Raw genomic sequence first — 27,444 nt, 5'->3', positions numbered from 1 at the left:
GCAAGGCATACCCCCAGGTTCCGTAATTTAAAAATGCCCCATTGATCTGCAACAAGCGAAGTGCCAACTATCGCGATCAGCTGGTTCATGCTGACATAGGGATAATGAAACCAACTCTGCGTCAAAGGACAACAATTGGTAACCAGAAAGATGGCACTCAGGGGCGTTGCTAGGGTCTCAAAAGATCCGGGGCCCAAGCACCAATGCATATGGCGCAATTCTCTAAGTTGAACAACCGCATCCCCCTCCCCCTGCAAACACTAGAACTGAAGACATTTTACTGTACTTGCTATACAGCAGCACGTACCTCTCACATCTAGGTCCTCCCAGGTGACGTCTCCTCTGATGTAGATCTTCTCTGTAATCATCTTCTCCATTCGGTCCGGACACTTCTCTCAGCCGCCTCGTCTCTGCAGAGTATGACGCACAGACATCTTAGCTTCCTCACTTTTTTGTACCCCCAAATACTTCACCCGCCAATTGAAGAAACAACTCACCAGCAGTAGCAGCAGCTAGACCTGGAGCAGGACCTGAACCAGCAGGTGGTGGCATACTTGGACAGCACCCTGCCACCCCACATTGAAGATCCGCTGGAATACTGGGCAGCCAAACTGGCAGAGTTTGTCCTGAAAATGCTGTCCTGCCCGGCCAGTAGTGTGGCATCAGAGCAGGTGTTTAATGCAGCGGGGGCCATAGTTACCCCAAGAAGAACTCGCCTGTCCACCCAAAATGTGGAGAGACTGACCTTTGTCAAGATGAATCAGGCGTGGATCAGCCAGGATTCCTACCCACCAATGCCTGATGCATCAGACTAGATCATTCATGGTGCTACACCAACACTTTGACAAAAGAGACTCTGGCTACCTGCCTCAGCTACAATTCTGATGCTGCCACCCGCCTGATGCCACACATCTGATGCCAAGTGCTTCTTCTTACACCCACCATCGTCAGCGGGTACTGTTATTGCACCCACTCTGTCACCAGGTCACTTTGTGGACTCCTCATGCTGCTGCCATCTCCACATTATGTCACCTTGCCACTCTGTGGCCTCCTGATGCTTCTGCCACCTCCACACTATGTCACCTTGCCACTCTGTGGTCTCCTGATGCTGCCGCCACCTCCACACTGTCATTGTGCCACTCTGTGGCCTCCTGATGCTACTGCTGCCACCTCCACACTCTCATTGTGCCACTCTTTGGCCTCCTACTTATGCTGCTGCCACCTCCATACTATGTCATTGTGCCACTCTGTGGCCTCCTGATGCTGCTGCTGCTGCCACCTCCACACTACTATTGTGCCACTCTGTGTATTTCTCATGCTGTTCCCACCCTCCCCACTTTATGACTGGGTCACTATTTTGCCTTTCGGCTTGGCTATCATTATCATTTATTTGACCTTTCTTCTGATCTGTCAGAAGGAATGGAAAATGAGACGCACAACGGATACTGTCTGTGTAGCAGCTGTAAGGCCTGTATGGTCCCATCAGAATTGGCTTGTGATTTGGTAGCCAAAAGCAGGACTGGACCACTCTGTGGTCTCCTCATGCTGCTGCCACATCAACACTCTGTCACTGGGCCACTTTGTGGTCTCCTCATGTTGCTGCCACCCTCACTAATATGTGGTCTCCTCATGTTGCTGCCACCTCACCACTCTGTGGTCTCCTTATGCTGCTGCCAGCTCACCACTATGTCACTGGGCCACTCTGTGGTCTTGTCATGCTGCTGTCATCTCACCACTCTGTTGTCTCCTCATGCTGCTGCCACTTCAGCACTCTGTCATTGGGCCACTCTGTGGTCTCCTCTTGCTGCTGCTATCTCACCACTCTGTCACTGGGCCACTTTGTGGACTTCTCATGCAGTTCCTACCCTCCCCACTCCATGACTGGGCCACTATTTTTCGTTTCTGACCTTGATGACATCACCATTTATTTGACCCTTCCGTCAGAAGGAAGGAAAAATTTGACACACAACGGATCCTGTCTATGTAGCAGCTGTAATGCCTGTAAGACATGGTACCTATTTTGCATCAGAATTGGCTTATGATTTGGTAGCCAAAAGCAGGAGTGGGTACAAAACACAGAAGACATGTAAATATTACATTCATGTGTCATCTCTGTTTTGGATCCACTCTTTTTTTTGGCATTAGCAATACTGATGGATTACTGATCAAATGCTGACCGAATGAAGGCAGATGCTCAACAGACAGGATCCATTTTTTTGAGGGGTTATTGTTCTGATGGATGAGAGGAAGGGCAAAATAATCAGTGACGTCAACTCAAACTTACTGCTGACACCCTCTCCACTCTGTCGGGGGGGGGGGGGGGCTCTACTTGAATAAGTGTTTAATAGAACAGGTTCTGTAGACATCTATGTGGAATCAGCTGACGAGGGTGTAAAAGGAGTGTGCTTCTTCTTGACGCTAACATTGACCTGTAAGGCTGAGTTCATACTCACTGCTCAAATAAGTGAAGCGTGCAGTGATTGTAGGCTACTTTCACACTCGCGTTTAGTGCGGATCAGTCATGGATCTGCACAGACGGATCCGTTCAGATAATACAAACATCTGCATCCGTTCTGAATGGATCCGTTTGTATTATCTTTAACATAGCCAAAACAGATCCATCTTGAACACTATTGAAAGTCAATGGGGGACGGATCCTTTTTCTATTGTGCCATATTGTGTCAGTGAAAACGGATCCGTCCCTATTGACTTACATTGTGTGTCAGGACGGATCCGTTTGGCTCAGTTTTGTCAAACGGACACCAAAACGCTGCTTGCAGCGTTTTGGTGTCCGCCCCCAAAGCAGAATGGAGGCGGAACTGAGCCAAACTGATGCATTCTGAGCGGATCCATTTAGAATGCATTAAGGGCAAAACGGATCCGTTTTGGACTGCTTGTGAGATCCCTGAACAGATCTTACAAATGGAAACCAAAACGTCAGTGTGAAAGTAGCCTAAGAGCAACGCCTGTCATCTGCATGTCATACTGACTCACAGTACTGCTTCATTACCACAGCAGACTCCTTATACGTGTTACTGCAAGGCACAGTGTTCTACACCACTATAAAGGCTCTCTGCAGCCAGGAAATATCAATTTTTTAACGCAATTCGCCGAGAATAAATTCGGATCAAACCAAATTTTTTAGGAAAATTCGCCAAATCGGCCGAATCGAACGTTTGAAAAAATTTGCTTATCTCTAATAACAAATTAAAGGGGTTATCCAAGTTCTCCAAAAGCCCCCCATATGCCGGGGCCCTCACATACTGTATAATATACTTACCTCCGGAGCAGCTCCTGGTGCCTGCACCGCCGCTGCTGCGGAACCGGTGACGAGCCTCCCTAGCGTCACCTACAATACTAGGGAGGCTAGTCACTGTCCCCACCTGCCATTGGCTGTTCCCCCCCGACATCAGATGTTTTCATCCGTGTACTAGTGATGAGCGGCAGGGGTCATATTAGAATTCGCGATATTTCTCAAATATTTTGTAGAATATTCGTCGAATATTCGCAAATTCGCGATTTTTTTTTTACTCGAAAAATCGGAAAGGTAATGATTGTGTAATATGCGAATTTTCGAAATTCGAATTTTCAGATTAAAATTTTTTATTGAGAATTTTTCAACTTACAACTATTAGACAAAGAAGATTATAGCACTATATTAGCTAAATTGCTCTATATTCGATTTTTTTTTTAATATTCTCTATATTGCTATAACTTAGTTTTTCGAATATTCGTAATATTCTAAAACAAGAATATATAGCAATATAGCGAATATTCAAAAAAACTAATATAGAGCAAAATTCACAAACACTACTACTCCTAAAGTCAAGTATATTGCAGCCTTCTTATTGCCCCACAAGCTAGAAGCAGTGAGGGATCATGTGTACTGATAAAAAAAAAAAAAAAAAAGAAAAAAGAAAAAAGAAATTTGAATATTCGAAATTACGAATATATATAACTAAGTACCTTTATTCGAGATAAAAATTCAAAATTCGAATATTCATGATCAACACTACCGTGTACAGGGAGAAGCAGCAGCGGTGGTGCGGGGACCAGGAGCGGTGCAGGGAGCGGGATAAGTATATTACATGTGAGGGGCCCGGCACATGGGGGAGCTGTTGGAGAACTTGGATAACCCCTTTAACTTATCAGCCCCTCAGAGCACCAGATCTTCACTGCCTTGCACACACTTTCTTGACAGGAGCAGGCATCTCCCCTGCAATATTGTGCCTGCACCATAGTTTCCTTTCTTGGCAGATGTGCAGAGCTGCTTCTGTTTCCTACAATGCAAAAGCGAGATTACATGGCCAGGCAAGAGGAAGTTGAAGGGCTGTAATGGTCTGGTGCTTCGAGGGGCTACGGCCACCTCCCGGCTTACTAATTAGTTAATGTGCATAATAACAAAAATGATTATAACTCTGGAACAGAAGGAGATAAATAAGACACTGTTTTACTCAGCAGGATAAACCCTAGCAGGCGTTATGCATGGTCTTGCATGGTTGATCCTGCTGACAGATGCTCTTTAATTTAAACAAAAAAAATTCTCAAAAAGTTTGGATGGCCCTGGATTGGGCAACAGTAACTCCTACAATGTAAATTTCTCTGTACTTTCCCATTCTCTTTCCTAATTATTTTACACATTACTCGGTTTTCATTGCTGTCTTCTTACTGTGCCCCACCTTCAGGATACAGCCCCAGATTAAGTAATACCATAGGGCTTCAATCAGCTGCTATCAGTAGTCTTTTGCATAATTCATTTTTAACAGGAAAGGCACATAGAGCGGGGCAGAGCCTCCTGCCATGTTATCTCTATCCTTCTATTAAACCATATCAGCTCAGAACAGTAAATAAGGAATCTGATGCCGATCTCTATGTAAACACGACTTCTGCATATAAAATATATCAAGTGACTTGGATTAAACTTCAGAGCTGAAATCTCTCTCCCGGAATCCACAATGAAACTCCTGGTGAAAATATTTCTGAATGGTTTATTATGTGAAGACTGAATGTGTAACTTAATCTAATTATTCCCTATGTTCCTATGTCTAGATTGCAACCATCCTTGGAGTCCTCCTGACTCAAGCCCTAGGAAATGATGTAAGTAACTGGATGTATGGTTTGGCTTGGGCTGGTTTTATCCTTGAAGCTTTTCTGGCTGACTTTTGTAGCGGTTGTCTCACATTGACAGCTGGCATCAGTCATAAATCGGTTATTGACATACTGTATGTGAGATGTACTTCCACAGGTTCTGTGGGGGTCCGACTGCTGGAATCATGAGAATCGGGGTCTTGTGTCCCCCATTTGAATGGAGCAGTAGTTGACCATGCCACTCTATTGCCATTCAGCGATGCGCATGCTCAACTAACGCTACATTCAAAATGGGGACACAGACTTCCAATCTTATGACCAGTGGTGGTTCCAGTGGTCGGGCTCCCACCAATCAGACACATCATGCATCCTGTGGATGGGTGAAAAGTTGTCATTCTGAGGCAACCCCTTTCATAGATGTTTCACATTGTTCAAATTCAAGTTAGTTCTTTACCAGAAGTCCTTTATAAATCATTGGGGCTAAAATATAAATGGATCATGATTGATTCCAATGGGTCTGTCATGTCTGTCATAGATCCTTTGAAGCAATGACATATCCATAGCCTCTGTTCACACTGGACTGATGACTATCAAGCCATGACTGCTCTAATGGATCTGCGTTCAAATGCATAACAATGAATCCTGACAGACCCTATTGCATTTTGTCAGGTTTTCATTCGGCTATCCTCATGTCTATAAACAACCAGTAGAATGAAATGATATATAGAATGATTTATATTACTCCCGTAAGTGTAAATGGCCCACAGCTTGGACAACCTAAAGCCACCTATCAGCCACTTTTATTTTGCACCAACACATGGCAGCGGGCATCCATACCTTATATAATTAGAAAATACGAGAGAACTAAATCTCATAGCCGTCCAATAATGAAAAATAGTATACTTTATTGGTTACAAAATCAATTAATAATAAATACCATAAAAAGGGGATAAGGAGCAGGAACATCACCCCAGCAATACAGAATCTAAATATATAAACGTCACAGTGACATACACAATAATTTAATAATTTAATAAAAAGCGAGTCCTAGTACAAAGCAAAATTGTTGAACATGAAGCTACAGCAGGTGGTATCCCCCAAAGGTATTACACCATGTAACGCAGCGAGTAGCTGGTGTATGCATCCACTGAAGCTGTATCCTGACTATATGAGACAAGCCATAGGTATGGATGAAAACAGCACGGACTCACCAAAAGTAACAAAGACCTGAATGCCTGGGATGGCGTTACCCCGATGCGCGTTTCGGCGTACCTTCGTCAGGGGGTGACAAAGGAACGTCGAAAAGCGTGTCGGGGTAACGCGTCGGGGTAAAAAGCAAACCAAAAATTCAAAGGCAGTAATAAATTGTCTTTAGATTTCCCCGATTCATCTAAAAAAAGAGTATAAATAGAATAAATGACTTCTAATGAAACAGAAATGTCTATTTTATGTTTTCCAGAACATCAATATTAATAATTCAGGTAATGATGGTGGAAGCATCAGCCAACAAGTGAACATTAACAACCAGGACCAAGTGGCCAACATCAACAATCTCAATGGCTGGAACTCCTGGGACTCCGTCTCTGACTTTGGCAATGTGAGTGTTCTATAAATGCTTTGTTTAGCTTACTTTTTAACTTTTGGTCTGTTGGGTACAGACATCGAGGTAATAGTGTAACTATAATTTATAGGTACCACACTGCAAACTGAGGAATTGTCCACTCCCCCATCTTAAGACAGCGGTATAGCCCATATGATTGATCTAGACATCAATAAGTTGCTATTGTGTGTTTCCCTGGGAATAAACCCTTTGATCCTAATGTTTTATCATTGATCAATATATTGCTACTTTCTCCACCTAACATTCACCCTTTCACACTATAGGGGTTTGCTGCTACAAGACTCTACAACAAGAAGATCTGTGTGGTTACCAAGATGACTCCAAGTTTCCCCACCCTGGAGCAGCTCAGCGAGATTGCCAAGACCAAAAAGGTAAAATACTAGGACATCTGTCACCACTCCTGGTAGATAGCTGGATGGCATCTCACCTAGCTAGGAGATGGTTGAATTCAGCTTTTTGTATCTCTATCCTGGACTATGATGGGTGTTATTGTCCATTTACTGCTAATGCTGTACTCATGCTTATAACATCCATCTAGAAATGTTTTTTTTTTCTGTTCGGCTATATTGAGGCTCAACATCAAACTTTCCTGAGGATTCCTGACTCTTCCACACATCCATCATATTCAATAGCTAATGGCCTAAGGAAAACCTTAGACTTCTCAGTTCTCAGTCTGAAAAATTATATTTAGCAAAAGAAAGAATATTCAAATGTGAGGGGAAAAGAAAGAACAACATAAATGAAAATAGATATAATGACTAATGTTTAAAGTAAAGAAGAAAGGTACACAATCTGAAAAGAAAACATTTATATACAATAGTAAGTCACTGGTGGTTAATTGTTCTATCAAGCATTTTAGAGGATGTGCTACTGTATTGTGTCCACAAGGTGGCCCCAGATTGATTGTTAAAATGCCACAGAGGTACATTGTGATTTAATATTTAAAGGCTATGTATATTTTTGGGGGTATTTATAATAATATTATTGCATTCTACATATTTTGGGCTAAAAAAAAACATGTTTTCAATAGTTTTTATTGAAAATGTTCAACTACTTTCCTAGTATAAGGGTGTTATCTGTGTATTTGCAGAGCAGCAGGGTTATGTGTTTACATTGAATCCCATCATTTGACAGCTCATGTGAATCCCTTATCTGTGATCATGTGAAGCTCATAAACACTTATTTAAGCCATATTCTTATCAATCAGACAGGCAGCTCTGCTGGATGAAGGGACTGGCAGTAAAAAGAAACTGACAGTCTGCAGATACACTCTCAGTTAACCCCTGTAGTACAAGAACTGCTCAGAATCTTTAATAAAAACTAAATAAAAAAAATATTTTTAACCCAAAATGAGTAGAATGCATTAATAATAAAATGTGCCTTCAAAAGTGTCCATAGCATTTAAGAATGCATTTTCCAGTGATGCAAGTTGCGGCATTAATTCTGTTGTAACATATTCTGTTGTACAGATATTGTCAGTACTCACATCAGTGAGTCCCCCAAAAAGCTAAAATCTAAATGATCTATTTCTGAGATGAGAGCATTTCATATGAAGCCATGTAGCCTACTACCGTTTTACAATGTAATGTTAAATATTCAAGGGAGTCATTAGGTTACCCTACTGGTCAATATAGTCATGTTGCAGCAATTGACAATGTATTTGAATATAGTAATAATATTATTATTATTATTAGTGTCCCATGATTTGTAACATCTGTATATTTTATTTAAAGGTCCCTACCAACACCCAGCTGGTGACCTACACAATCAATCAGACCCCCGTTGCTCACATTGAAGAATATGGTCAGCACATTGAAGCCTTGTGCAGGGGCATACCAGCCTACACTGCTCTGGAGATGCCCAGTAAGTGTCTTTCTTTTCTACTATCATGAGAGCAGAATAGAAATTTCATACCAAAATGATTTCGATTTTTCATAAGTTTTTATCAAAACATACAGTCCAAGTCTTTATTAAACATTTTATAAGAATGAGGTTCCTTCACTGGTTGAAACAACATTTCTGCATCCATATTATTACCCAGTCCCCCTACTATAATACATGGGCACACATACACACATCATTATTATTATTATTATTATTATTATGTAAACATCATAACAATTATACACTAAAGTGATACAAAATGAAACATTTGCTTGCATGATGCATCTAGTAGGAGACTTGTCCATAAGGCTCCATTCACACGTCCGCAAATGGGTCCGCATCCGCTCCGCAATTTTGCGGAACGGGTGCAGACCCATTCATTTTCTCTGGGGACGGAATGGATGCGGACAGCGCAGAGTGTGCTGTCCGCATTTGCGGAGCGCGGCCCCGATCTTCGGGTCTGCAGCTCCGCAAAAGATAGAACATGTCCTATTCTTGTCCGCGGCTGTGGACAAGAATAGGCATTTCTATAGGGAAGCCGGGCGGGTGTGTTGCGGATCCGCAATTTGCGGGTCCGCAACACACCACGGACGTGTGAATGGAGCCTTAGAGCTCAGAATCTATAAGATACAAGGAACAGATTCAAGAGTTCAGAGACTGGAAGAAGCAGCTCTAGATAGATCAGATGGAGGCGATGTTGGAATATCGGGGGACATTTTAGGCTCGGGTTCAGTACACAATTGAGTGGGTATTTGCAGGGAAAGGTAGGAAAATGTTGGATGGAAAGAGAGGAAATTCCAGAAGAAAGGGGAGGCACAAGAACAGTCTTATTTTCCTAATATTGATGTGCAATGGGATTGAAACAATTATATCTAATTTTCTGCTACCACAAATTTGAGCAGGCGATGTATAGATATTGGAAGATCCCCGCAGCAAAAATCTAAATGAGACTTGCATACTTTATAGTACCCCTTTAAAGCATATTCTTAACGTTAGAGTGGTTGTTCGATCAAAAATATTCAACATTTTTCAAATCATCACCTGGATGGTAAAGCTAAATTTTAGAGCCACCCGTATAGAGTCAAGTGCTGTTTGTACTTTTCATCATCTCTCTGTCCACCTTGATGAGGTGGTTGCACATGCTCACTGCCATCCTTCTACTGCCACCAGCCCTATCTGCTGTCAGGAGCTGTGACAGTTACAGGGAGAGCACTGAACCTTCCCCCCCCGATAGGTGCCTATCCTGTTAAATTCCAGAGAGATTGGGGTCTCATGCACTGCTGCAGCCAAGTGGTGAAGTTCTGAAAATGACACATCACTGCTGGGTCACATGCTGCTTGGGGACATGTCAGCAGTGATGGCAGTGGTTGGCTGCAGTGATGCATGTGACTCCGTCCACCCGGAACTTTACAGGACGGACACAGAAAGACTTCTGAAGTTCATGAGATGGATATTCATTATAAGGCTCCACTGTGCTGCTCCATAGAACGGTACTCTTCTATGGCAGATATGGCACCAGTGTGAATATTTTTTACCTTTCTATTCTTTCAAAAAAATTCCACATTCTTGCGTTCCCTCCAGATATTATTTACTAAGCGATTTCACAACTAAACTTTACATGACTACTAGAGTTATAACAAGAATTTTTTTTTCAGATGTCGGAGGAGAATTTGCTCTCTGCCATAGCAGCAGCATAATTACAATTTTTGGAATCAGCTTCTGTTTTTAAGATGCCACTACAGCCGGCCGAACCCCTGCCCACTGAATGGATACATATTGAAACTAATTTGAATTGTGGATCCTTGTAAAGTTTCCCTTAATCATATCTAATAAAATATTATCTGTGGCTATTGGCTGCTTGTGTCTTCTTATATCATGCAATAAGAACTTAATAATGAAAATGAGCAGCAGAAAGTATTTGTGTAGAATGTGCTCTAACACACGTCCCTTTTCAGGTTCTGCCAGAGGGTATGGAATGTGCTGCGTCACCCACTCCATCACCATTTTCGGTATCAACTTCTGTTTTTAAAGACCTTTCTTAAGGCCTCTTTCACACTTGCGTTGTTGGGATCCGGCATGCACTTCCGTTGCCGGAGGTGCCCGCCGGATGCGGAAAAACGCAAGTGTACTGAACGCATTTGAAGACGGAACCGTCTTCCAAATGCTTTCAGTGTTACTATGGCACCCAGGACACTATTAAAGTCCTGGTTGCCATAGTAGGAGCGGGGAGCAGGGGAGCGGTATACTTACCGTCCGTGCGGCTCCCCGGGCGCTCCAGAATGACGTCAGAGCGCCCCATGCGCATGGATGACGTGATCCATGCGATCACATGATCCATGCGCTTGGGGCGCCCTGACGTCACTCTGGAGCGCCCGGGGAGCCGCACGGACGGTAAGTATGCTGCTCCCCCGCTCCCCGCTACACTTTACCATGGCTGCCAGGACTTTAGCGTCCCGGCAGCCATGGTCACCACTCTGAAAAAGCTAAATGTCGGCTCCGGCAATGCGCCGAAACGACGTTTAGTTTAAGGCCGGATCCGGATCAATGCCTTCCAATGGGCATTAATTCCGGATCCGGCCTTGCGGCAAGTGTTCCGGATTTTTGGCCGGAGCAAAAAGCGCAGCATGCTGCGGTATTTTCTCCGGCCAACAAACGTTCCGTTCCGGAACTGAAGACATCCTGATGCATCCTGAACGGATTTCTCTCCATTCAGAATGCATTAGGGAACTACGTCTCTGTTTTTGTATAAAGCACCTCTCAGGTGTTAGGGTACGGTCACACGGTCAGTTTTTTTTAAATGCAGTTTTTGTAGCCAAAACCTGGAGTGCATTAAAAAAATGTAGGGCAGGATCTTTACATCACATTGCCCAAAACTGTCCTTACCTTTATTTTCCAGACTCCTAGCTAGATTGATTTATATTGAAATTCAAGTACAGTATGAAAAGAAGCTAGCTAGAGACTGTGTGAAATCCACAAATAAGAATAAATCTAGGGGGCTCCTATTTATTAACTACAAAACAAACAAAAAAAGATTTAAAAAAAATCTTTTTCTTTTAGATGTTTTAATAATTTATGTGGTACAATAATAGAGACTAGTGAATCGATCATAAAATTTGGGAAGTCAACCCAATTTTCCAAGATATTTAAGTTCGAAAGAATTCAGATTTCTGGTGATTTTTTTCGGGAGAATTGAGAGAGAGAGAAAGAGCATGAGGGAAAGAGATAATCCAGATATAGTAAATATAGTGATGTCACACACAGGGGTAATGACCAGGGGTAGCGGCAAAGGTATAATAGCCACAGTGATGTCACTATGAAATTACTTGAAATTAGAGTTGAGCGAAGTTTTGAAAAATTTGATTTGGCAGTTTCACTGGAGTTTGAGAAGAAATTTGATTTGTTATAAATTATTTTGTCACAAATCACTATAAATAAGGTTTACCCAGGCCAATCTTCCTAAAAGTAACAGTGACCTGTAATACTGACACACAGTAACTCTGCGGATAACAGAACGGATTAGCTATGGCTCGGTGCACTGCACATATGTACACAGCGATAAATTGTAGTCTGTAGTTCAGCCGTGTCCTACGCTCTTCCTGCACTGTCCCTGCAGTCTCCTACACTCTCCCTGCATTCTCCCTCTCCAATATTGTCCTACACTCTCTGTTAAGAGTTTTTAGCAACTGTCCCTAGCGCATGAGCATCTTGTCATGTCTCTCCCTATGCTCAGCTCACAGGAAAATGGCAGCAACCGCCCAGAATCAGGGTTTTATAGGGCTCTGCCTAGCTGTGACATCACAGTGGGATGGCTACCTGCAGATTGGCTGGCTGCACGGCATTAGGGGTGATCTTGCGTTCCTAGGCTTGTCTCCCCTACACCGCCATTTTAGGAAAATTGATTTATTGCCACGAAGGAAATTCGGATTCGTTTGGAATCAAAGTTTTTATAACCTTCGGACCGAATCCCACATTGGTTGCTTCACTCAACACTACTTGTAATGGTTAACAGGTCTGCAAAATTTTTTTTTTCAAGAGCTGTTTTGGTTATTCCACGTAATCTTTATGTTTTTTGGTGCGCTGAATCCCAAAATGACCTCCATTTTGTCATAGGACATCACTTTTTCTGACAATTTAGGTAACTATGTTAAATAAGGCGATACCTCAAAATAAATGGAAATAGACTTATAAAATTAAAGTTTTATTTTATTTTTTTATGAAAATTCTTGTTTGAACTGAAATGAGCTCACCTACACACACTTAACTTGATTATTTTTCCCTGTGAGGCTCCTCTTGGTGAATTTACGCTTTTGAGTAGCATCTGGAATGTCTCTCTGAAGCATCCAACAGTAGTCTGCCATCATTGTAATGCTCCATTTTCCCTGGTATCTCCTTTCCATCTCTTTAATGTCCTGGTGAAATCGTTCACCTTGATCTTCACTCACAGCTCCCAAATTTTCAGCAAAGTAGTCAAGGTGGGACTGGAGGAAATGCACTTTCAAACTCATCAAGCAATCTAAAGCTTGAAATGCATTCAGAAGCATTCGTCCGACGATCTTTTTGTAGTGAGGGTCTTTGTTATTGCCTAAAAATTTCTGTACGACTTCTTTAAATGCAATCCACCCTTCTTTTTGAGGATCTGTCACGGTATTGACAAACTCTTGATCAACTATTAGCCGTCTAATGTCATAGAAACATAGAAATTTGGCCCATCTACTCTACCCAATATACTGAATACTATGAATAGCCCTTGACCCTATCTTATATGAAGGATGGCCTTATGCCTATCCCATGCATGCTTAAACTCCTTCCCTGTATTTGCAGCTACCACTTCTGCAGGAAGGCTATTCCATGCATCCACTACTCTCTCAGTAAAGTAATACTTCCTGATATTACTTTTAAACCTTTGCCCCTCTAATTTAAAACTATGTCCTCTTGTAACAAAATAATAGCAAAGACAGGTGCACTCTGCGGTCTTACTAAACCCTCAAACCGATTTTAAAATTGAGAGATTAGCCAACATGTCCTACGGTGTAGGACATGTCTGAGCCCGAGCACCGCGCCAAGGTTTCTCAAGTAGCTCGGGACCTAACACTCACCTACCTGTGCCTATGTGGGCAATACCAGGAGCCAGTGGGCAAATTACAGGAACATGAGGCCGACTCACAAACAACTCACCAGTTACCTACAGCATGTAAACATGCTAGCAATGGGAGGAGGGAGGAGTCTGCGAGTCCCACTCAAGACTGGCTGATAAGGCCCAGGCCTCACAGGTGCACCTAAATGTAGCCTGTAGATGGAAAGCAGGCACATTTAAATTGGAGTTTATACACCTCCAGGCATCTCTATATATACAAACTGAAAAGAATGGCATGGTATTAAACAAGTAGGAAGTGCTCAAACCCACTGCATGAGGGTTTCAGCACTTCCTGTTTGTTTAATACCATGCCATTCTTTTCAGTTTGTATATATGTCCTCTTGTAGCAGTTTTTCTTCTTTTAAATATTCTCTCCTCTTTTACCTTGTTGATTCCCTTTATGCATTTAAAAGTTTCTATCATATCCCCTCTGTCTCGTCTTTCTTCCAAGCTATACATGTTAAGGTTCTTTAACCTTTCCTGGTAAGTTTTATCCTGCAATCCATGTACCAGTTTAGTAGCTCTTCTCTGAACTCTCTCCAAAGTATCGATATCCTTCTGGAGATATGGTCTCCAGTACTGAGCACAATACTCCAAATGAGGTCTCACTAGTGCTCTATAGAGCGGCATGAGTACCTCCCTCTTTCTACTGGTAATGCCTCTCCCTATACACCCAAGCATTCTGCTAGCATTTCCTGCTGCTCTATGACATTGTCTGCCTACCTTTAAGTCTTCTGAAATAATGACCCCTAAATCCCTTTCCTCAGATACTGAGGTTAGGACTGTATCACTGATTTTATATTCTGCTCTTGGGTTTTTATGCCACAGGTGCATTATCTTGCACTTATCAACATTAAATTTTAGCTGCCAGAATTTTGACCATTTCTCTAGTTTTCCTAAATCATTTTCCATTTGGTGTATCCCTCCAGGAACATCAACCCATCAATTATCTGTTGCCTTAAATAGTACCACTTTAAAGTAGTCCCATTTCTCCTGTACTCCATTGAAACTGTTCCAATCTGATAGGGACTCGTATACCACTAATCTAATTTTAGAATAGTCAGTTTTTCTAAAATCTAAAACTTTTGTTTTTGTGTGGTGTGACTCAGTCACTGTACTTATAGTAAACCACACTGACTGGTGATCACTAGATCCCAAGCTTTCCCCTACAGTAATATCAGATACCAAATTCCCATTTGTGAATACTAAATCTAAAATGGCCTCCTTCCGGGTTGGCTCCTCAATTACTTGCTGTAGAGATAATCCCAGTAGAGAATTTAGAATATCTGTACTCCTGGCAGAACTAGCTATTTTGGTTTTCCAGTTTACATCAGGAAGATTAAAGTCTCCCATAATGATAACTTCCCGTTTCAATGTCATTTTAGCTATTTCCTCAACTAGTAGATCATCTAATTCTTTAACTTGGCTAGGTGGTCTATATAATCACACCTACACGAGTTACCTTATGATTATCAAGCTGCAAGGTAACCCAAACTGACTCTAAATTGGTCTCTCCTATATAGAGAGAACCCTGGTATTGTTATATCCCAGTCATTACTCCCATTGAACCATGTCTCAGTAACAACCACTAAATGTATATTCTCAGATGCCATTATAGACTCAAGTTCATTGATCTTATTCCCTAAACTGCGAGCATTTGTAGACAAGACTCTGAGCTTGTCATTTCTTAAAGGGATTCTGTCACCAAGTTTTGGGCTATAGAGCTGCAGACATGCACGGCTAGATCGCCGCTAGCATGTCCACAATATACCTGTCCTATAGGGCTGTGTGATTTTATTTTCTTTAAAAAAGGATTTTAGAGATACGTAAATTAGTCTTGTAGATGCCCAAGGGGCTATACGAACCTTCCTGGTGCCCAGCCAACCCCGCCTGTGAAGGAGCCCAGCACCGCCTATGTCCTCCGAATCTCCTCCTTTCATCAACGATAGATGGCCGTAATCTCGCGATGCGCGAGCTCGCGCATGCGCAGTTCTTTCCCTGAGGCTGATGCCAGCACAGGGAAGGAACACTATACCGGCACTGCGCATGTGCGAGCTCGCGCATCGCGAGATTACGGAAATCTATCGGTGATGAAAGGAGGAGATTCGGAGGACATAGGCGGTGCTGGGCTCCTTCACAGGCGGGAGTGGCTGGGCACCAGGAAGGTTCGTATAGCCCCTTGGGCACCTACAAGACTAATTTACATATATCTAAAATCCTTTTTTAAAGAAAATAAAAGCACACAGCCCTTCAGGACAGATATATTGCGGACATGCTAGCGGCAATCTAGCCATGCATGTCCGCATCTCTATAGCCCAAAACTTGGTGACAGAATCCCTTTAACATATGTGCTATTGGCATCTTCTGGCATTGTTACGGGGGGCAGTCGGAATGTCTGGTCCGGCGAACACACCTTCCTTCAATTTTGCCTCCGACAGGCCTGGAAACTTGGTGACCAAGTATTTGAAAGATTCTCCATCTCTTGGAAGTGATTTTACGAATTGCTTCATCAATCCTAATTTTATGTGGAGAGGTGGTAGAAGAACTTTATGGAAGGTACCAAAGTTTCTCTGAGGACATTTTTTTCACCGAGAGTTAGCACCCTCGGCTGCCAACTCTTCTTGGTCCAGTGGTTTTGTCGGTCTCGACTGTCCCATAGGCACAGAAAACAAGGGTATTTGGTATACCCAGCTTGTTGCCCGAGCAGCATGCACAAGACCTTCAAGTCTCTACACACTTGCCAACCATGGTCTTCATATTTAAGTTTACGAAGAACCAATTCCAAGTTCTCGTAAGTTTCTTTCAAGTGTACGGAATGACCTACAGGTATGGAAGCGTAAAAACCACCGTTGTGGAGAAAGGCCTCATGCACACGACCGTTGTGTGCATCCGTGGCCGTTGTGCCGTTTTCCGTTTTTTTTCACGGACCCATTGACTTTCAATGGGTCCGTGGAAAAATCAGAAAATGCACCGTTTTGCAGCTGAGACCGTGATCCGTGTATCCTGTCCGTCAAAAAAATAGGACCTGTCCTATTTTTTTGACGGACAACGGTTCACGGACCCATTCAAGTCAATGGGTCCGTGAAAGAACACGGATGCACACAAGATTGGCATCCGTGTTCGTGATCCGTGGCAGTAGGTTAGTTTTTATACAAACGGATCCGAAGAGCCATCTGCATAAAAGCTTTTTCATAGCTGAGTTTTCACTTCGTGAAAACTCAGAACTGACAGTATATTCTAACACAGAGGCGTTCCCATGGTGATGGGGACGCTTCAGGTTAGAATATACTAAAAGAACTGTGTACATGACTGCCCCCTGCTGCCTGGCAGGTGCTGCCAGGCAGCAGGGGGCAGTTCCCCCACCACCTGTAGTTAACACATTGGTGGCCAGTGCGGCCAGCCCCCCCCCTCCCTCCCCTGTAGTTAACTCATTGGTGGTCAGTGCGTCCGGCCCCCCTCCCTCCCCTGTAGTTAACTTGTTGGTGGACAGTGGGACCCCCCTCCCTCCCCTGTAGTTAACTCGTTGGTGGCCAGTGGGCCCCCCCTCCCTCCGCTGTAGTTAACTCGTTGGTGGCCAGTGGGCCTTCCCCCCTCCCTCCCCCTCCTAATTAAAATCTCCCCCCTATCATTGGTGGCAGCGGAGTGTACCGATCGGAGTCCCAGTTTAATCGCTGGGGCTCCGATCGGTAACCATGGCAACCAGGACGCTACTGCAGTCCCGGTTGCCATGGTTACTTAGCAATTTGTAGAACCAAATATACTTACCTGCGAGCTGCGATGTTTGCGTCCGGCCGGGAGCTCCTCCTACTGGTAAGTGACATGACCTGCATCCATCGCAGCTCGCAGGTAAGTATAATGGTTCTACAAATTGCTAAGTAACCATGGCAACCGGGACTGCAGTAGCGCCCTGGTTGCCATGGTTACCGATCGGAGCCCCAGCGATTAAACTGGGACTCCGATCGGTACACTCCGCTGCCACCAATGATAGGGGGGAGATTTTAATTAGGAGGGGGAGGGATGGGGAGAAGGCCCACTGGCCACCAACGAGTTAACTACAGGGGAGGGAGGGGGGGCCTACTGGCCACCAACGAGTTAACTACAGGGGAGGGAGGGGGGCCCACTAGCCACCAATGAGTTAACTACAGGGGAGGGAGGGGGGCACTGGCCACCAATGAGTTAACTACAGGGGAGGGAGGGGGGGGGGCGGTAATAAGTTAACTACAGGGGGGCTGCCCCCTGCTGCCTGGCAGCACCTGCCAGGCAGCAGGGGGCAGTCATGTACACAGTTCTTTTAGTATATTCTAACCTGAAGCGTCCCCATCACCATGGGAACGCCTCTGTGTTAGAATATACTGTCGGATTTGAGTTTCACGATGTAACTCAAATCCGACGGTATATTCTAACATAGAGGCGTTCCCATGGTGATGGGGACGCTTCAAGTTAAAATATACCATCGGATTGGAGAAAACTCCGATCCTATGGTATATTAACTCCTGACTTTACATTGAAAGTCAATGGGGGACGGATCCGTTTGAAATTGCACCATATTGTGTCAACGTCAAACAGATCCGTCCCCATTGACTTGCATTGTAATTCAGGACGGATCCGTTTGGCTCCGCACGGCCAGGCGGACACCAAAACGACTTTTTTTTCATGTCCGTGGATCCTCCAAAAATCAAGGAAGACCCACAGACGAAAAAACGGTCACGGATCACGGAAAAACGGAACCCGTTTTTGCGGACCGCAAAAAAATACGGTCGTGTGCATGAGGCCAAAAACTGCTTTGAGACTTCTTTTTGAAGAATCTATAAAAATACGCCATTGCACTGAATCATATTGGATTTTAAATTGACCCATCAGAACTTCGACATCGATGCAATAAACTAACTTGTCTTTCTGGGCGAAGAAAGGAACAAACTCCTTTTCACGTTGTCTGAACCATGAAGATGACACACCTGGCAACAATAAATTCCTGCTTTTCAGCCTTGATCAGAGTAACTCAGCGGCATCTTTGGGAAGATTCAAGTCTCTTACCAAATCATTTATCTCCTCCTGAGAAAACAATTTTGGTCTTGTGTCATATTCAAATTAAGATTCTTCAGGAAAGATTAACTCCTTCTACCATTAGAAGCACAGACTCAGGGCTGAGGCTTACACATACAGCATGCTGCTGAGTATCCCATTAGTCAGACATGTCACTCAGAGCAGCACATGTATTCACCTAATTTGTGGTGTGGGGGGGGGGGGGGGTTTGAGATTGTTTACCTGCAAATAACAACAAAGGACCAAGAAGAGAACTAGGGAAATGAGGAAATATAATTTTTTCCCCCTAAAACTTGCTTAGCTTATGTATATATTACCGACCATTAGATATATATATATTTTTGCATAACTTGGACAACCCCTTTAGGTTTTTTTTTGGCATTTTATATCTTAAATGCACTTATGTGAATTAATTAATAGTAATTTGGACTTAAAATTTGGTTAAAAACCCATAATATAAAAAAATAACAAAAATTAAAAAATTAGATAAATTTGAAGACAATTTTGCTTTTTGCAGCAAATCATGACGTCTAGGAGTTTTTTCAATATTTTATTTGTATTTAGCACACCAAAATACATGGAAATTAGATGAAAATAATCAAACAGCTTTTTAGTCGCAGACCTATTGTCTACAGTTATCCCACATTATGAGAATCTTGTGCAAAGTGTCATTTGTGTTTGGGAAAAATGCATACAGGGATGTCACAGGACAGTGGCAATTGCCAATGCAGGGATAATAAACATAGTGACATCACCGCAAATGGATAATGACCATAGTGATGTCACAATATATCATGATAATGCGTGCGCTCCTGCAAGTCCAGAGCGGAGGATCACACTCACACACGGAGCGTGATTCCTGCAATGGACTCGCTCGTGTGAAACAGCCCTAAAGTTTCCCTAGTATTTCCTGGATCTACACAGGCAGAAAGAGTCCCAGTCATAAGTTTGTTCATCAGTAGTAAAAAATAAACTCGGTTCAATTCAGACCTTTTTACCAAATTTTATAAAACCTTCATAGGCATATTTGTAATAATTAACTGTAAACTAAATGCATGTGTCATAATATATTGCAACCTTCTGGGCAAAAAAAGTAAATGATCAAAATCCTCAAACTAAATATTAGAGTTGTGCATAATTATACATTTTCCGCAGTATGTGCAACCACATAGCCAGACACCAGGCACTAGATCAAAAATGTAATTTTCAGTTTAATACATTCCATTAAAAACAATGAAATTTCAACTTAAAAAACAAAACAAAAAATAAACTCATTCCAGTTCTACAAAATAAAAAGATGAAAGTAGTTATTAAAATATTACGTATTACTAAATTACTAAACTGCCCTTGTTTGTAGTCTGTTACCATGGAAACAAATAGGTCTGAATAAGAGTTGTATTCACATAACAATCAGAAATTTTAATGAAGACTATTTGAAAAGCTGCTTCATTTTTCATTTTAGATGCACTGTAACAAACAGCAACTTTGTTTCAGAGGTGGACATTTCTTTTAATTGTGTTATTTCCTAAAATGATGACCTATGTAGGATATGTGATCAGAAGATGTGTAGTGTCCCACTAGGTAAATGTGGGCACTACACAAGGGCTAATATGACCATTGTAATTTATATGATGTTTTATGTGCATTTTTCCTGTTTATCTGTGTATCAGGCCTGTTAGGGTGTAATTCCACCTCCAAGACAGTAGAGGGAGCTAGGGAACCCCTAATATATATAGTTAGGCCCAGACAGGAAAAGAGTAGTGTAGTCCAGGAGGCTAGTGAGTGCAGTCTAGCCTGCCTGAGGTTCTTGAGCCAAAGTTAGCTCAGAAGTTTGTTACCAGGGGAAGAGTTACCTCCTGAGAAACCTGCAGTTCCTATAAAGTACAGTACAGAGCAGAGCAGAAGTGTTTCCAGCCAGACAAGTGAGCTGAAGGGCAGAAGGGTCTATCTAATGCAAGGAGACATATACCTGAGGAAGTTTCTTTACCAAGGATAAAGCCACCAATAGGGCATACGGCCCTTGGGATCAAGACAGACAGGAGTTCTGAGGAATAGTGCACAGGATTTCTGAGGAAAAGGTGCAGCCTGATCTGTGAGTGTGTTTAACCCTCTGAGTATCTTGCAAGAACATTGTGCCTGCCATTTATAAAAGCCTGCTTGTGATTTGCTACTGTCATATGGAACTGAACCTAAAAGAACTGTAAATAGTTAACCGTTCCAGTAAAGAATGTTTTGGTTCACTACAAACTGTGTTCCTCAATTCTTACTACTATAAATCGGTGTGCCACCATTACAGGCACTGGCGTCACAAATCTTAAAGGGATCTTGCCACTGGCACATTAAAACCTGCAACACCCAGGGCACCTCACCTAACACTGGCCTGGTCCCTATATACAGAGAGTGCCCCAGAGGACTACTGTGCCAGCCTCTCCATCACTGCTGTATGCCTGCCCAGGGTCATCCTAAAAAACTGTGAGTAACCAAGAGCAACCCTCGTTTGCCTAGTAACCGTAACCTCACTATCGCAATACCCTGCAGGGCTGCGTACTGCAGATGGAACAACTAAATGCATACATTTATATACTACATACGGTATTCTGCATAGGGCTTTGCTCTTGTATCCTTATTGAAAGCAGGAGAAATTGTTCTAAAATGATGCACAAAAATGTTTAGGTAATAAAATAGATATTCGTGCTCCAAGGCATATAAAGCCGTAATTCGGCTTAGGAAATATGGATATGGAGCCAGATGAGCAACACTTAATGAATATACAAGGCATTTACTTTATTTTTCTGCCAATCCCTGCCTTGCCTCTAGCCAGATTTAAAGGGCTACATTCCTTTATTCGAATTATAAGGGTAATTCCACCCAAAACTGAAAATGATTTTAGACAAAATATCCCTCACACAGACTTAATGGTCGTCCTGAAACTAAAGATCATTTTTAAAAAGGTACAATTGGTCTGCATGGTTGGCTTTTACAATTCAATGTGCACACAGCAGCCTGCAAACCATTGTTGCCTCTTTCTAAGGCCCGGTGCTATAATAAGGCAGACCAAGCGGCCACCTTAGGGCGCTGAGAAGGGGGGGCGGAAAAATGAAACTTGCATGCCGCCGGCCTCCTGCGGCTGTTCTCCTGTGTGTGGTGGTCCTCATATCTTCTCTCTGGGCTCCCGAGTCCTGACAAGTTGTTTGAGGACCTTTCCCACTCTGCCAATCAGTGGCCACAGCTGTGTCACGTGTCAGGGTAGTGATTTCCTGCTGAGCCAATCACTGGTCTGACACATGACACAGCTGCAGCCACTGATTGGCTGAGTGGGAAAGGTCCTCAAATTCTTGTCTGGAGCACAGAGAGAAGATACCAGAACAACACAGAGGAGAAGGGGAGCTGCTGCAGACAACCAGGGCCAGGTGAGGAGCATAATGTTTATTTTTACACAACATTAATAGAGGGGGGAAATGTGACATGGGGGGGGCGAAATGTGCCATGGAGGGGGAGAAATGTGACATGGAGGGGGTTGAAATGTGACATGGAGGGGGAGAAATATGACATGGGGGGTGATGTGACACAAAGGGGGTGATGTAAAAAGCAGGGGGTGATGTGACATGGAGGGGGAGAAATGTGACATGGAGGGGGAGAAATGTCGCATTTCTCCCCCTCCATGTCACATCACCCCCCTATGTCACATTTCTCCCCCCTCCATGTCACATTTCTCATCCCCCTCCATGTCACATTTCTCATCCCCCTCCATGTCACATTTCTCATCCTCCTCCATGTCACATTTCTCATCCCCCTCCATGTCACATTTCTCAACCCCCTCCATGTCACATTTCTCATCCCCCTCCATGTCACATTTCTCATCCCCCTCCATGAAAATCGCAAGCAAGTGCGGATGCTGTGCGATTTTCACGCACGGTTGCTAGGTGACGATCGTTATTCCCCTTATAACATGGTTATAAGGGAAAATAATAGCATTCTGAATACAGAATGCTTAGTACAATAGGGCTGGAGGGGTTAAAAAAAAAGATAATTTAACTCACCTTAATCCACTTGTTCGCGCAGCCGGCATCTCTTCTGTCTTCATCTGTGAGCAATAGGACCTTTGATGACATCACTACGCTCATCACATGATCCATCACCATGGTGATGGATCATGTGATGGACCATGTGATGAACGCAGTGACGTCATCAAAGGTCCTATTGCTCACAGATGAAGACAGAAGAGATGCCGGCTGCGCGAACAAGTGGATTAAGGTGAGTTAAATTATCTTTTTTTTAACCCCTCCAGCCCTATTGTACTAAGCATTCTGTATTCAGAATGCTATTATTTTCCCTTATAACCATGTTATAAGGGGAAATAATACAATCTAAACTACAACTAACCCAAACCTGAACTTCTGTGAAGAAGTTCGGGTCTGGGTACCACAGTCGGTTTTTTATCACGCGCATGCAAAACACATTGCACCCGCGCAATAAAAACTGAACATCGGAACGCAATCGCAGTCAAAACTGACTGCAATTGCGTACCTACTCGCGTGGGTTTGCCGCAATGCACCGGGACACATCCGGACCTAATCCGGACACTCTCGTCTGCAAGGGGCCTAAGGCCTCTTTCACATGGGCGTGTGTGCCCTGTGGTCGTGCTGCGGGCCGCAATGCACGAGCACAGTCCGTGGGGCAGCTGCAGCAGATCGCGGACCCATTCACTTGAATTGGTCCGCGATCCGGCCGTTCCGCAAAAAGATAGGACATGTTCTATCTTTTTGCGGAATGGAAGTACTCCATAGTGCTTCCATAGGGTTCCGTTCCGTGCTTCTGTCCTGCACCATTCCGCATCTCCGGATTTGTGGACCCATTGAAGTGAATGGGTCTGTATCCGTGATGCGGAATGCCCATGGAACAGCACCCGTGTATTGTGGATCCGCAAATGCGGTCCACAATACGGCAACGGGGCGCACACGCCCATGTGAAAGAGGCCTAAGTGTGACAAAAACAACCTCCAGTTCAACAAAAAAATTCTTAAAGCCACAAGAAGTACTATAAGTCCCACCACCCCCTAACCTAACCCCCCTAACCATCATATTCTTCTAATTTCTTCCAAGCCATCTCTAAGGCTACTTTCACACTAGCGTTTTGGCTTTCCGTTTGCGAGATCCGTTTAGGGCTCTCACAAGCGGTCCAAAACGGATCAGTTTTTCTCTAATGCATTCTGAATGGAAAAGGACCGCTCAGAACGCATCAGTTTGCCTCCGATCAGGCACCATTCCGCTCTGGAGGCGGACACCAAAAAGCTGCTTGCAGCGCTTTGCTGTCCGCCTGACGAAGCGGAGCCAAACGGATCCGTCCTGATACACAATGTAAGTCAATAGGAACGGATCTGTTTTCTCTGACACAATCCGGCACAATAGAAAACGGTTCCGTCCCCCATTGACTTTCAATGTTGTTCATGACGGATCCGTCATGGCTAGAGATGAGCGAATCTAATCCCACCAAGTGGAATTCGATCTGAATTTCAAGAATTAGTCGATTCACCTTGAAGCCGAATTTCCTCGTGCTTTGTGTCAGCGAATCGATTAATCCTGAAATTCAAACTTACCGCCTCCATTTGCGCGCTAAAGGCCGCCAGCCTCCATCTTGCCTCCAAATTTTTTTGTGAAATAAGGCGAATCAGCCGAATCAAATTTTCAAGAAATTCGCTCATTTCTAGTTATGGTTATAGACGACATAATACAACCGGATCCGTTCATGACGGATGCATGCGGTTGTATTATTGTAATGGAAGCGTTTTTGCAGATCCATGACAGATCCGCAAAAAGCGCTAATGTGAAAGTAGCCTCACTGTGAGTAGTTCAGGTAGATACAGTCAGGTCCATAAATATTGGGACATCGACACAATTGTAACATTTTTGGCTCTATACACCACCACAATGGATTTGAAATGAAACGAACAAGATGTGCTTTAACTGCAGACTGTCAGCTTTAATTTGAGGGTATTTACATCCAAATCAGGTAAACGGTGTAGGAATTATAACAGTTTGCATATGTGCCTCCCACTTGTTACGGGACCAAAAGTAATGGGACAATTGGCTTCTCAGCTGTTCCATGGCCAGGTGTGTGTTATTCCCTCATTATCCCAATTACAATGAGCAGGTAAAAGGTCCAGAGTTCATTTCCAGTGTGCTATTTGCATTTGGAATCTGTTGCTATCAACTCTCAAGATGAGATCCAAAGAGCTGTCACTATCAGTGAAGCAAGCCATCATTAGGCTGAAAAAACACAACAAACCCATCAGAGAGATGGCAAAAACATTAGGGATTGCCAAAACAACTGTTTGGAACATTCTTAAAAAGAAGGAACGCACCGGTGAGCTCAGCAACACCAAAAGACCTGGAAGACCACGGAAAACAACTGTGGTGGATGACCGAAGAATTCTTTCCCTGGTGAAGAAAACACCCTTCACAACAGTTGGCCAGATCAGAACTCCAATTGATCTCAGCGATCTACATAGATTTAGTTGTGTGGGTGCAGTGCAGTCTGTTAGTTAGGAGGGCAGCGGCGGCCATTTTATGCAAGTTCAGTACACCAGCACAGCATATGTGCATTTGTGACAGTCAAATAGAAGCTTGAAATACTGCAATTATATTCAGGGTTTGAAAAAATCACCCATTTTTGGCAAGACCCTACATCTGTGGCCTTTGCAGCATTAGACAGTGTGCAATTTAGGCTAGAAATCCAGCAATAATTTTCTGGGTTTTAAAAAACACCCTTTTTGGGCAAAATACTCAATTTTACAGCCCTTGCTGCATCTGTCAGTGTGAAATTCAAGCGTTATATACTGCTGTCATATTCTGTTAGTAAAAAAAACACCCATTTTGGGCAAAGTACTTAATATTGCAGCCTTTGCTGCATCTGTGATTGTTAAAAACAAGCTTGAAATACTTCAATAATTTTCTGGGTTTTAAAAAACACCCCTTTTTGGTAATACCCACCATCTGGGGCCTCTGCCGCATCAGTCAGTGTGCAATTTAAGCTAGAAATACAGCTATAATTTTCTGGGGTTTAAAAAACACCCTTTTTTGGCAAAATACACAATTTTACACCCCTTGCTGCATCTGTACGTGTGAAATTCAAGCGTTATATGCTGCTGTCATATTCTGTTATTAAAAAAACACCCATTTTGGGCAAAAAACTAAATTTGAGGCTGTCATGTCAGTGTGATATACAATCTTGAAATACAACAATAATATTGGGCAAAGTACTTAATATTGCAGCCTTTGCTGCATCTTTCATTGTGAGATACACCCTTTAGATACTGTTGTTTTATTCTGCTATTAAAAAAAACACCTATTTTGGGCAAAAAACGTAATTTTGAAGCCTTTGCTGCATCTTTCATTGTGAAATACACCCTTTAGATAATGTTGTTCTATTCTGCTATAAAAAAAAACACCTATTTAGGGCAAAATTTTTAATTTTGCAGCCTTTGCTGCATTTGTCATTGTTTGATATACCCTTTAGATACTGTTCTATTCGGTTATTAAAAAAACACCCGTTTTGGGAAAGATCCTACATTTGAGAAATATGAGGAGAGCGTCAAATAAGGGACGTGGCCCCGGTCGTGGTGCTGCTGGTGGAGCTCCTGCTGCAGGAAGAGGACGTGGTCGATCTGTGCCAGCTACATGCACAAGTGAAACACGTTCCTCAGGAACCTTCAGCGGTATTTGGTCGGGCCTAATGCGGCTCTACGAATGGTGAGGCCAGAACAAGTACAGGTGATAGTAGATTGGGTTGCTGACAGTGCCTCCAGTTCCTTTACATTGTCTCCCACCCAGTCTCCTGCTGAAAGATCAGAGTTGGCACCTGCAGCCGATGTCTATCAGTATTTCACCTCACCCCCTTGCAAATCAGCCAAGCAGTCTGAGCCCCAAGTCATGCAGCAGTCTCTTAGGCTTTTTGATGACTCTGCTAGCAGGGTTTGCCAGGGCCATCCACCTAGCCCTGGCCCAGAAGTAGAAGATATTGAGTGCACTGATGCCCAATCACTTATGTTTCAAGATGAGTACATGGGAGGACCATCGCAGCACGTCTCGGATGATGACGAAACACAGGTGCCAACTGCTGTGGCTTTCGAAAGTGTGCAGACCGACAAGGAGGGTAGGGGTGAAGACTGGGTGGAAGATGATGTGGAGGACGATGAGGTCCTCGACCCCACATGGAATCAAGGTCATGCGAGTGACCTGTGTAGTTCGGAGGAAGAGGCGGTGGTCGCACAGAGCCACCAGCACAGCAGAAGAGGGAGCAGGGTGCAAAAGCGGAGCAGCCATCCCCTAGACAGTACCCCTGATACTGCCCACCGCAGCAAGGGACCGAGCACACCATAGCCAGCTCCAAGGAGTTCCCTGGCGTGGCAGTTCTTCAGAAAATGTACTGATGACAAGACACGAGTGGTTTGCACGCTGTGCAATCAGAACCTGAAGCGAGGCATAAACGTTCTCAACCTGAGCACAACCTGCATGACCAGGCATGTAAGTGCAAAGCACGAGCTGCAGTGGAATAGACACCTCAGAAAACAAGAAAGGTCTCTGGCTCCTCCTGCTTCCTCTTCTGCTGCAGTCTCGGCCTCTTCATCCACCTCTGGATTGACAGTGGCAATTGCCACCCCGCAAACAGAGGATCT

The 27,444-nt window shown here is 43.5% G+C and overlaps 1 pseudogene; it reads left to right on the top strand.

Annotated features, from left to right (window-relative positions):
* Window positions 1–5,046: 5,046 nt before the first annotated feature.
* Window positions 5,047–10,354, top strand: LOC120987198 (annotated as a pseudogene).
* Window positions 10,355–27,444: the final 17,090 nt, after the last annotated feature.

The sequence above is a fragment of the Bufo bufo genome, chromosome 1 (assembly GCF_905171765.1).
Source record: "Bufo bufo chromosome 1, aBufBuf1.1, whole genome shotgun sequence".
NCBI lineage: Eukaryota > Metazoa > Chordata > Amphibia > Anura > Bufonidae > Bufo > Bufo bufo.
This window is presented reverse-complemented; position numbering and strand designations above follow the sequence as displayed.